At 45.5% G+C, this 9,238-nt stretch overlaps 1 pseudogene; it reads left to right on the forward strand.

The window, feature by feature from the left end:
- The first annotated feature begins 7,983 nt into the window (after positions 1-7,983).
- Positions 7,984-8,873, forward strand: LOC120994125 (annotated as a pseudogene).
- Positions 8,874-9,238: the final 365 nt, after the last annotated feature.

Raw genomic sequence — 9,238 nt, forward strand, 5'->3', positions numbered from 1 at the left:
GGCGCCCAAACATCAAATAAAAGGGGGTATACCCGGTGGAACAATGTATGGTATGATTGTATGTGAACATGAGCTGTGGCAACAGATTAGGCCAATTTCCTCTGGTTTCAGGAGGCACGGCCCTCAGCATCTCTATCAAGGTCTGATTCATTTTTTCACATAATCCATTACCTTGAGGATGGTAGGCCGTTGTCCGGATCTTCTTACAGTTGTGTAAGCGGCACAGTTCATGGAACAGATGGGACTCAAAAGCAGGTCCTTGATCGGTGAGGATCTTTTCTGGACATCCATAGGGCAGGAGGAAGTGCTTCCAGAACAGTTTGGCTGTAGTCTTGGCTGTCTGGTCTCTCACAGACACCGCTACAACAAACTTAGTGAAATGGTCAATAATAGTCATGGCATAAGCATACCCTGAGCGACTAGGCTCCAGTTTCACATGGTCGATGGCGACAAGTTCAAGAGGACGAGTACTTACAATGGGTCTCAGTGGTGCCCTCTGATCATGGTGCTCACTTCGTTTTAAGGCACAGGCTACACACTCCCGACACCACTTCTCCATGTCTTCTCTCATGCCCACCCAGTAAAACCGCTGGCGGATAGTAGCCTCAGTCTTTTGGACCCCAAAGTGACCGGATTGATTGTGGTACATCTCCAACACCATACCTGCATCTCGTCGGGGTATGAGAATCTGGTGCACTCTCTCGTTGGACACTGGGTCTAGGCTTCTCCGTAGCAATAGGCCCTTTTGTATGAAGAGTTGATGGCGCTGTCTCCACAGTTTGATGAGCTCAGGATCTGCACTCTTACGCCGAATCCTCTCAGGGGCTCTGCCACTAGTAATGAAGTCCAACAACTCACCCAGCACTCTACTTTCAGACTGTAGTTTCACCCACCTTTCTTCTTTAGGATCAGGCCTACTGGAGGGTGAAGGAACTGCAGCTCTGTCATTGGTAGCTCGAGCCTGATCCTGTTGAGCAAATTTGTTATAGAAAGCCGGCATCTCTACATCTTCCCAAGCATCTCGCACATCATCAGGAGCTGTCTCTGTGGGAAGCCTGGATAAAGCATCAGCATTATCATTAGTACGTCCAGCATGATATTTTACAGAGAAATCATAGTTGGCGAGGCGAGAGGCCCATCTCTGCTCCAAGGCCCCTAATTTAGCTGTATTTAGATGTGCCAGAGGGTTATTGTCAGTGAATGCAATGAACGGGGTGGCGGCTAGATAATCTTTGAATTTTTCCGTCACTGCCCACACTAAGGCCAGGAACTCTAGTTTGAAGGAACTATAATTCTGGTCATTTTTCTCAGCTCCTTTCAGGGAGCGGCTTGCATAAGCTATCACTCTTTCTTTTCCCTCTTGGATTTGGGCTAACACAGCTCCCAGGCCTCGCTTGCTAGCATCGGTATAAAGATGGAAAGGCTTGCTATAATCTGGATAACCTAACACAGGAGGCTCGGTCAGTTTCTTTTTTAGCAATTGGAACGCTATCTCTCTTTCCTCATTCCACTCAATGGGCACAGGAGTTCTAGGACTTTTCTTGGGTTGCCCCCTCAAGAGTTCCTGGATAGGATCAGCTATTTGAGCAAAATGGGGGATAAACCGTCTATAGTAGCCTGCAAAACCAAGGAAACCCCTCACTTCCTTGACAGTAGTAGGAACCGGCCAATTACGGACAGCTGCTAACTTATCAGGGTCAGGTTGCACGCCCTCTCCGCTTACCACATGCCCCAGGTATCTTACTGCAGGTTTGAGCAGGTGACACTTGGATGGCTTTACCTTCAAGCCATATTTGATAAGGATTTCAAATACTTCTGCCAAATGTTTCAGATGGTCTTCATATGTTTTTGAGTACACAATGACGTCATCTAGATACAGCAGCACTGTTTCGAAGTTTTTGTGACCCAAACACCGCTCCATTAGTCTCTGGAAAGTTCCTGGGGCATTACATAGCCCGAACGGCATACAATTGAATTCATACAGGCCCATGGGAGTGGTGAAAGCAGTCTTTTCCCTATCTGCAGGGGCCATGGGTACTTGCCAGTAGCCACTGGTCAAGTCCAAGGTGGAGAAATAGGCAGAGGAGCCCAGAGCAGTTAGTGACTCCTCAATGCGGGGCAGTGGGTATGCATCCTTTTGGGTTATTTGGTTTCCCACAGAAACGGATACCACCATCCTTTTTCTTTACAAGGACCAGGGGTGCAGCCCACGGACTACGGCTGTCCCGGATTACATTAGAGTCTTTCATCTCTTGGATCATTTCTTTTACAGTCTGATATAAAGTAGGCGGTAAGGGTCTGTATCTCTTTTTGATAGGAGGGTGAGAGCCAGTAGGTATGGTGTGTTGTATGGCACTAACCTCTCCATAGTCAGTAGCATGCTTACTGAAGGCCTGGTGGTGCTCCTTGACAAGCTGTAGAATCCCTTCTTGTTGATGTTGGGGGGTAGTCTCGTCCCCTACATGGAGCTCTTCCCACCAGGGCACTTGTGGCTGGGTCACCGGCGAACATCCGCTGACTGCAGCTGGCGGCTTTTCTGTCACTGGAAGACGAATGATGTCTTGGAAGGACACCTGGGACAGCTGGGCAACACGGCAATGCTTAGTAAGCGCAACAGGATGATCACTCAGGTTAATCAGACGGACAGGTACTTTACCTTGGGAGACGTTCACCAGGCACTTGGCAGCTCTCACATAAGGGTAATCCTCCATCTGGATTGGTTCCACCAGGGCTGGATAATCTCGTCCTTGGACTCCCAGGACAGCACGACACCATAAAAGAGTTTGAGAATTAGGAGGCAAAGTCACAGGCTTAATATCACTAATCCTGGCAGTACAAATTTCTCCTTTCCCATTAGCAAACCTCTGCTGGGCACTTAACACAGTAATAGTCTTTTGAATCACCCTCCTGGATGCAGAGGAAGCAGTGGGCAAAGTCTGATGTAATACGGCAAGAACTTCTGAATAACAGTTTTTGAAGACATTGGTGCCTAGAATGACAGGATGTCCTCCTCTGTCCCTGGCCTGTACTACTATCACCCCCTGTTGCGGTAAGGTTACTTCTCCCACCTGCAGGGTGGGTTCCCAGTATCCATGAACCTTTACTGGTTTGCCATTGCTGGCGATAATCTCCACCCAGGATTCAGGCGGCTGGGTCAATTGGTTGGTGTCCCAGAATCTTTCAAAGGCGGGCAGCTGAATAGTAGTGACCTGAGACCCAGTGTCTAATAGGGCTTCAAAGGAGACCCCGTTGATCTCTATGTTGATTTTAGGATGGGATCCTACATACCGTGGCATCCAATTTGGATCCTTTGGACCTAGTGTTCTACCTCCCGAGGGGTGGTCCTCAGCCTCAGGGGTTGCCCGTTTAACTGCCAGCACGTGGATTCTGTGTGTCCCAGCTTTTTGCAGTATGTACACACGGGCTTCTTGCGACCTCTATTACGCCTCCCAGGATCCCTGGGGTGAGTCTCTTGGTATGGAGGTGGGAACGGCCTAGGAGGTGACAGGAACTCTTCTTCTGACATTATGGGTTTTTCCCATTCCTCTATTTTTCTGCACACTTTCTCTAGACTTTTAGTGAGGTGATTTACTTGCTCTGTCAGCATGGCGATAGTATCGGTAGCTGACACTTGAACAGCTTGACCGGCCTGAGCTTGGTTAGTGATAAGCGGTTTTGGCCTGCAGGCTGATGATTCAGGTGGGGTGCTCAACTCCGGAGATACTGCGGACCCCAGAATTTTTATAGCCAGTTCTTTAAAGTCCAGAAAGGCACTGTTAGGGTGCTGGGCGGACAGCATCTTTAGTTGGGTCCTTATTTGCTCACTAGACACCCCGTTGATAAATTGTTCCCTCAAGGTCTGGTCCTGATTATCAGCCTCTTTGGGATCTATCTGAATTACAGCCCCTAAAGCCTCCTGAAGTGATAGGGCATAGTCACGGAGGGACTCACCGGACTTCTGTTACTTGCCAAAGAAGTGCATCTTTATCTCTGAGGCAGTCCTAGTTTCAAAAGTGGCCCTGAGGCGGGTGAATATCTGCTCTAGAGTACTCCGCTCAGTAGCAGGCCAGGATAATACCTCCCTGCGGGCAGCTCCCTCCAGCTGCGCTAGCAGGATTTCCATTTGCTGCTCGGCATTTATGGGGTACAGTTTGGGCCCTTATTCTTTTCCATTTATGCACACCAAAAAAGGCTTTAGAAAATATAACTGCACCGCTGAACGGCAAATATACAGTAATACACGGCAAAAAGGGCTGTAATTTTTGAACTTCACCACACAACGGCTAATAAGCCCTTTTTTCCCCCACTAAAATGCTTTAGAACATATAACTGCACCGCCAATAAGGGCAAATAGGACGTAGAAATATTCCCTTGTAATAAAACCTGTTAATGCCTGTATCACACAGCACTTGCACCCCAATAACAAGAACAGTTTGCTGGAATTTCAGAGCTGTATAATGAGAATTTGGATCGCCAGTCAGTGCAGCAAGGTGTAATAGGATTGTTCATATTACCCAGGCTGTAACCTCCCCGACTGAACCCTGTTCTACAGAAATGCTGAGAATGATTCCTCCCTATCCTTTCCCTGCACCATGAATAATCTTGCCCTGCACTTGTAAATCGTTTTTTTAGCTCAATGAAGTCTTTCCTCACACTGTCCCTAGCGCCTGCTGATGTCTCTCCCTGCACTAAGTACACTGGAAAATTACAGAATCCAAGATGGCTGAGGCTATTTATAGGGCTGTGACATAACAGGGCTGGCTGGCTGCTGACAGGCTGCATACATGGCATTATGGGTGATCCCACCTTCCCAGAGTTCCTTGCTCCATGTCCTCACACCTGCAGCAGCCATTTTAGGAAACAGTGTTATTTGTTCCCACGAAGCGTAAGAAAATTCGGATTTGGTGCGAATCGAAAGTTTACTGAAATTCGGATCGAATTCCACTTCGTCAACATCGATTCACTCATCTCTATTCAGCACCATATAAATACCAATGTGCAGCACAGAATACCTCCTCATCAGAACCATATAAATACCACTGTGCAGCACAGAATACCTCCTCATCAGCACCATATAAATACCACTGTACAGCACAGAATACCTCCTCATCAGTACCATATAAATATCACTGTGCAGTACAGAATACCTCCTTATCAGCACCATATAAATACCACTGTGCAGCACAGAATACCTGCTCATCAGCACCATATAAATACCACAGTGCAGCACAGAATACCTCCTCATCAGCACCATATAAATACCACTGTGCAGCACAGAATACCTGCTCATCAGCACCATATAAATACCACTGTGCAGTACAGAATACCTCCTCATCAGCACCATATAAATACCACTGTGCAGTACAGAATACCTCCTCATCAGCACCATATAAATACCACTGTGCAGCACAGAATACCTGCTCATCAGCACCATATAAATACCACAGTGCAGCACAGAATACCTCCTCATCAGCACCATATAAATACCACTGTGCAGCACAGAATACCTGCTCATCAGCACCATATAAATACCACAGTGCAGCACAGAATACCTCCTCATCAGCACCATATAAATACCACTGTGCAGCACAGAATACCTCCTCATCAGCACCATATAAATACCACTGTGCAGCACAGAATACCTGCTCATCAGCACCATATAAATACCACAGTGCAGCACAGAATACCTCCTCATCAGCACCATATAAATACCACTGTGCAGCACAGAATACCTCCTCATCAGAACCATATAAATACCACTGTGCAGCACAGAATACCTCCTCATCAGCACCATATAAATACCACTGTGCAGCACAGAATACCTCCTCATCAGCACCATATAAATACCACTGTACAGCACAGAATACCTCCTCATCAGTACCATATAAATACCACTGTGCAGTACAGAATACCTCCTTATCAGCACCATATAAATACCACTGTGCAGCACAGAATACCTCCTCATCAGCACCATATAAATACAACTGTGCAGCACAGAATACCTCCTCATCAGCACCATATAAATACCACTGTGCAGCACAGAATACCTCTTCATCAGCACCATATAAATACCACAGTGCAGTACAGAATACCTCCTCATCAGCACCATATAAATAACACTGTGCAGTACAGAATACCTCCTCATCAGCACCATATAAATACCACTGTGCAGCACAGAATACCTCTTCATCAGCACCATATAAATACCACAGTGCAGCACAGAATACCTCCTCATCAGCACCATATAAATACCACTGTGCAGTACAGAATACCTCCTCATCAGCACCATATAAATACCACTGTGCAGTACAGAATACCTCCTCATCAGCACCATATAAATACCACTGTGCAGTACAGAATACCTCCTCATCAGCACCATATAAATAGCACTGTGCAGCACAGAATACTTCCTCATTTTTACCATATAAATACCACTGTGCAGCACAGAATACCTCCTCATCAGCACCATATAAATACCACTGTGCAGTACAGAATATCTCCTCATCAGCACCATATAAATACCACTGTGCAGCACAGAATACCTCCTCATCAGCGCCATATAAATACCACTGTGCAGCACAGAATACCTCCTCATCAGCACCATATAAATACCACTGTGCAGCACAGAATACCTCCTCATCAGCACCATATAAATACCACTGTGCAGCACAGAATACCTCCTCATCATTACCATATAAATACCACTGTACAGCACAGAATACCTCCTCATCAGCACCATATAAATCCCACTGTGCAGCACAAAGTACCTCCTCATCAGCACCATATAATTACCACTGTGCAGTACAGAATACCTCCTCATCAGCACAATATAAATACCACTGTGCAGTACAGAATACCTCCTCATCAGCACAATATAAATACCACTGTGCAGTGCAGAATATCTCCTCATCAGCACCATATAAATAGCACTGTGCAGCACAGAATACTTCCTCATCAGGTCTTATATATACCTAGTTCAGGCCTAGTGAGTCGGTTAAGGTCTCTCTGAGGAGATCAGATCAGAGTGGAGACCGGACAGTTGAGATCAGTGTGGAGATCAGTGAGTAGTAGACTGGTGCTGAGAGTGAAAGAGTGCAGATCTAGCACTTCTGCTCTGATGAAAGTTTAGTCCAAAAAGGGACAAGGAAAAAGGACTTATCTATCCAAAGGATAAAAGCCACAATTCAGGCATCAAGGACCTTTGGGATATTCAGGTGAAGGATACTATAGCCTCCGGCCACCTCACAAAATTACACTGATATAGAAAATATCCGGCTAAGCTCGAAGTCAAACCTAAGAAGCCTAGAAACAGTGGATTTTCAGAAATCAACTCTGTTAACATCAAGAGACTGCATTTTTGTACTGCTGCAACCAAAGTAATCAACAGTAAAAGTTGTGAGTTGTATCTTACCACTGTCACCTCATTATTACCACTATTGGTTGTACCACCATTAACGGTACTGGCGTCACGACAAAAAACATCAAGGGACTCAGCCGCAACAAGCACCCTAAGCACCCCTAACATCAAGGGCACCTCAACCACCATCTTGGCTGATGCTTCCCTACCACAGAGCGTGCCCCGGAGGATTTCGTGCTGTCCACCTCAACACTGTGCTGCCGGCCCATGGAGGCTTTCTGCTAACCGGGAGTGAACTGATGAACTGTGGGTTATTACATGGCCCCTCATCGGTCCACCGTGCACCTCACGTGTTGCCCCTGCGCTACTGGCTGGCTGCACATGTAGCCTTGGACAATGGCAGCTTAGTTTCCTCATAGTCAATACTGATTTATTTAACTACATTTCATCCTCAGAATCACCAATGTTTTCTACAGCTAAGACCAAAGAAAATGGTGTTTGGAGTCCACACCCTGCAGGAGAAGATGATGAATTCCAACTTCTATCCCACATATTTCCTATTGGTTGGTATTCCGGAACTAGAACATTAACATATCTGGATCTCAATACCTATCTTTATCATCTATATATTTGCTTTTCTAGGAAACCTCATGGTGATGGTTGTGATCCTCACATCTCCGAGACTCCACCGGCCTATGTTTATATTCCTCTCCATATTGGCATTTAACGATGAACTCCTTTGTACAAGCTTTGCCCCCAAAATTTTGTCCATCTTTTGGTTCAATAACAGAGCCATTAGCTTTAATGGATGTCTTCTCCAGATGTTATTCATTCACAGTTTCGGCAGCATTGAATCCGGGTTCTTGCTTTCCATGGCTTATGACAGCTACATTGTTATTTTTAGGCCTCTCCAGTATAGCTCCATAATAACTATTAGACTGATATACAGATTGGTCATCGTGTTTGTTGTCCAAGCAGTTGTTTTGATCGGCCCTTCTCTTGTTTTAATCAAGAGGTTTCCTGCGTTCAAGACCAACATTATTGCACATACCTACTGTGAGCACATGGCAGTGGTGAAGCTCGCGGCTGCTGATATCCAAGTGAACAGTATATTTGGACTATTAGTGGCTTTCATTGTTGTTGTTGTTTTTCTCTTTTTGATTTTCTCTTCATCTTTTTTCTATACATCACGATTTTCAGTTCCGTTTTCTGTCTTCTATCTAAAGACGCTCGTCAGAAAGCATTTAACATGTGTACCCCTTATATGTCCATGTTCCTGAGCTTTTACAGCATGGCCATATTCTATTTCCTTTCCCACCGATATTGTAAGAAGATTCCTCCACATGTCCACATTATCTTCTCCGACATCTACCTCTTGGTTCCACCCATGCTCAACCCAATTGTCTATGGGATTAAGACAACCTTGACCCCTGAGGAGACCTGGAAGATCCTAAAAACATTAAAAAATATAATGAGAAGAGAACCTGCCATAAGATCTTATGAATTTGGAAAGTGAGCAGTAGAGTGTCCCACTGAAATCGGTGGTGACATGTGTAATCTTCTCATGTAACATCTGCTGCTACTACCTTATACTATATAGTGCTCTATTATCAGAATGCACCATTATTGCTGGAAAACAGTAGTATTGTTGTAGAAATTCACTTGCATCAGACGCACATATCCAAGCTGCGCTAAAATTGCGCCGAAGTACGCCAACCACAAAGAATTTCCCCCATGTTTAAAAGCATGTGTATCAAGCTCTTTTGTGTAAGTAAAGGTAACACAACCGGAGTCAGACAAGGTGTTTCATTGTAGAGCTTCTGTTCAGTACTCTCCCTCCTCCTACCCAGTCTCCTCACTATTATTAGAAAGGGGCAGGCC

This window comes from Bufo bufo, chromosome 3 (genome assembly GCF_905171765.1).
Source record: "Bufo bufo chromosome 3, aBufBuf1.1, whole genome shotgun sequence".
Lineage (NCBI taxonomy): Eukaryota > Metazoa > Chordata > Amphibia > Anura > Bufonidae > Bufo > Bufo bufo.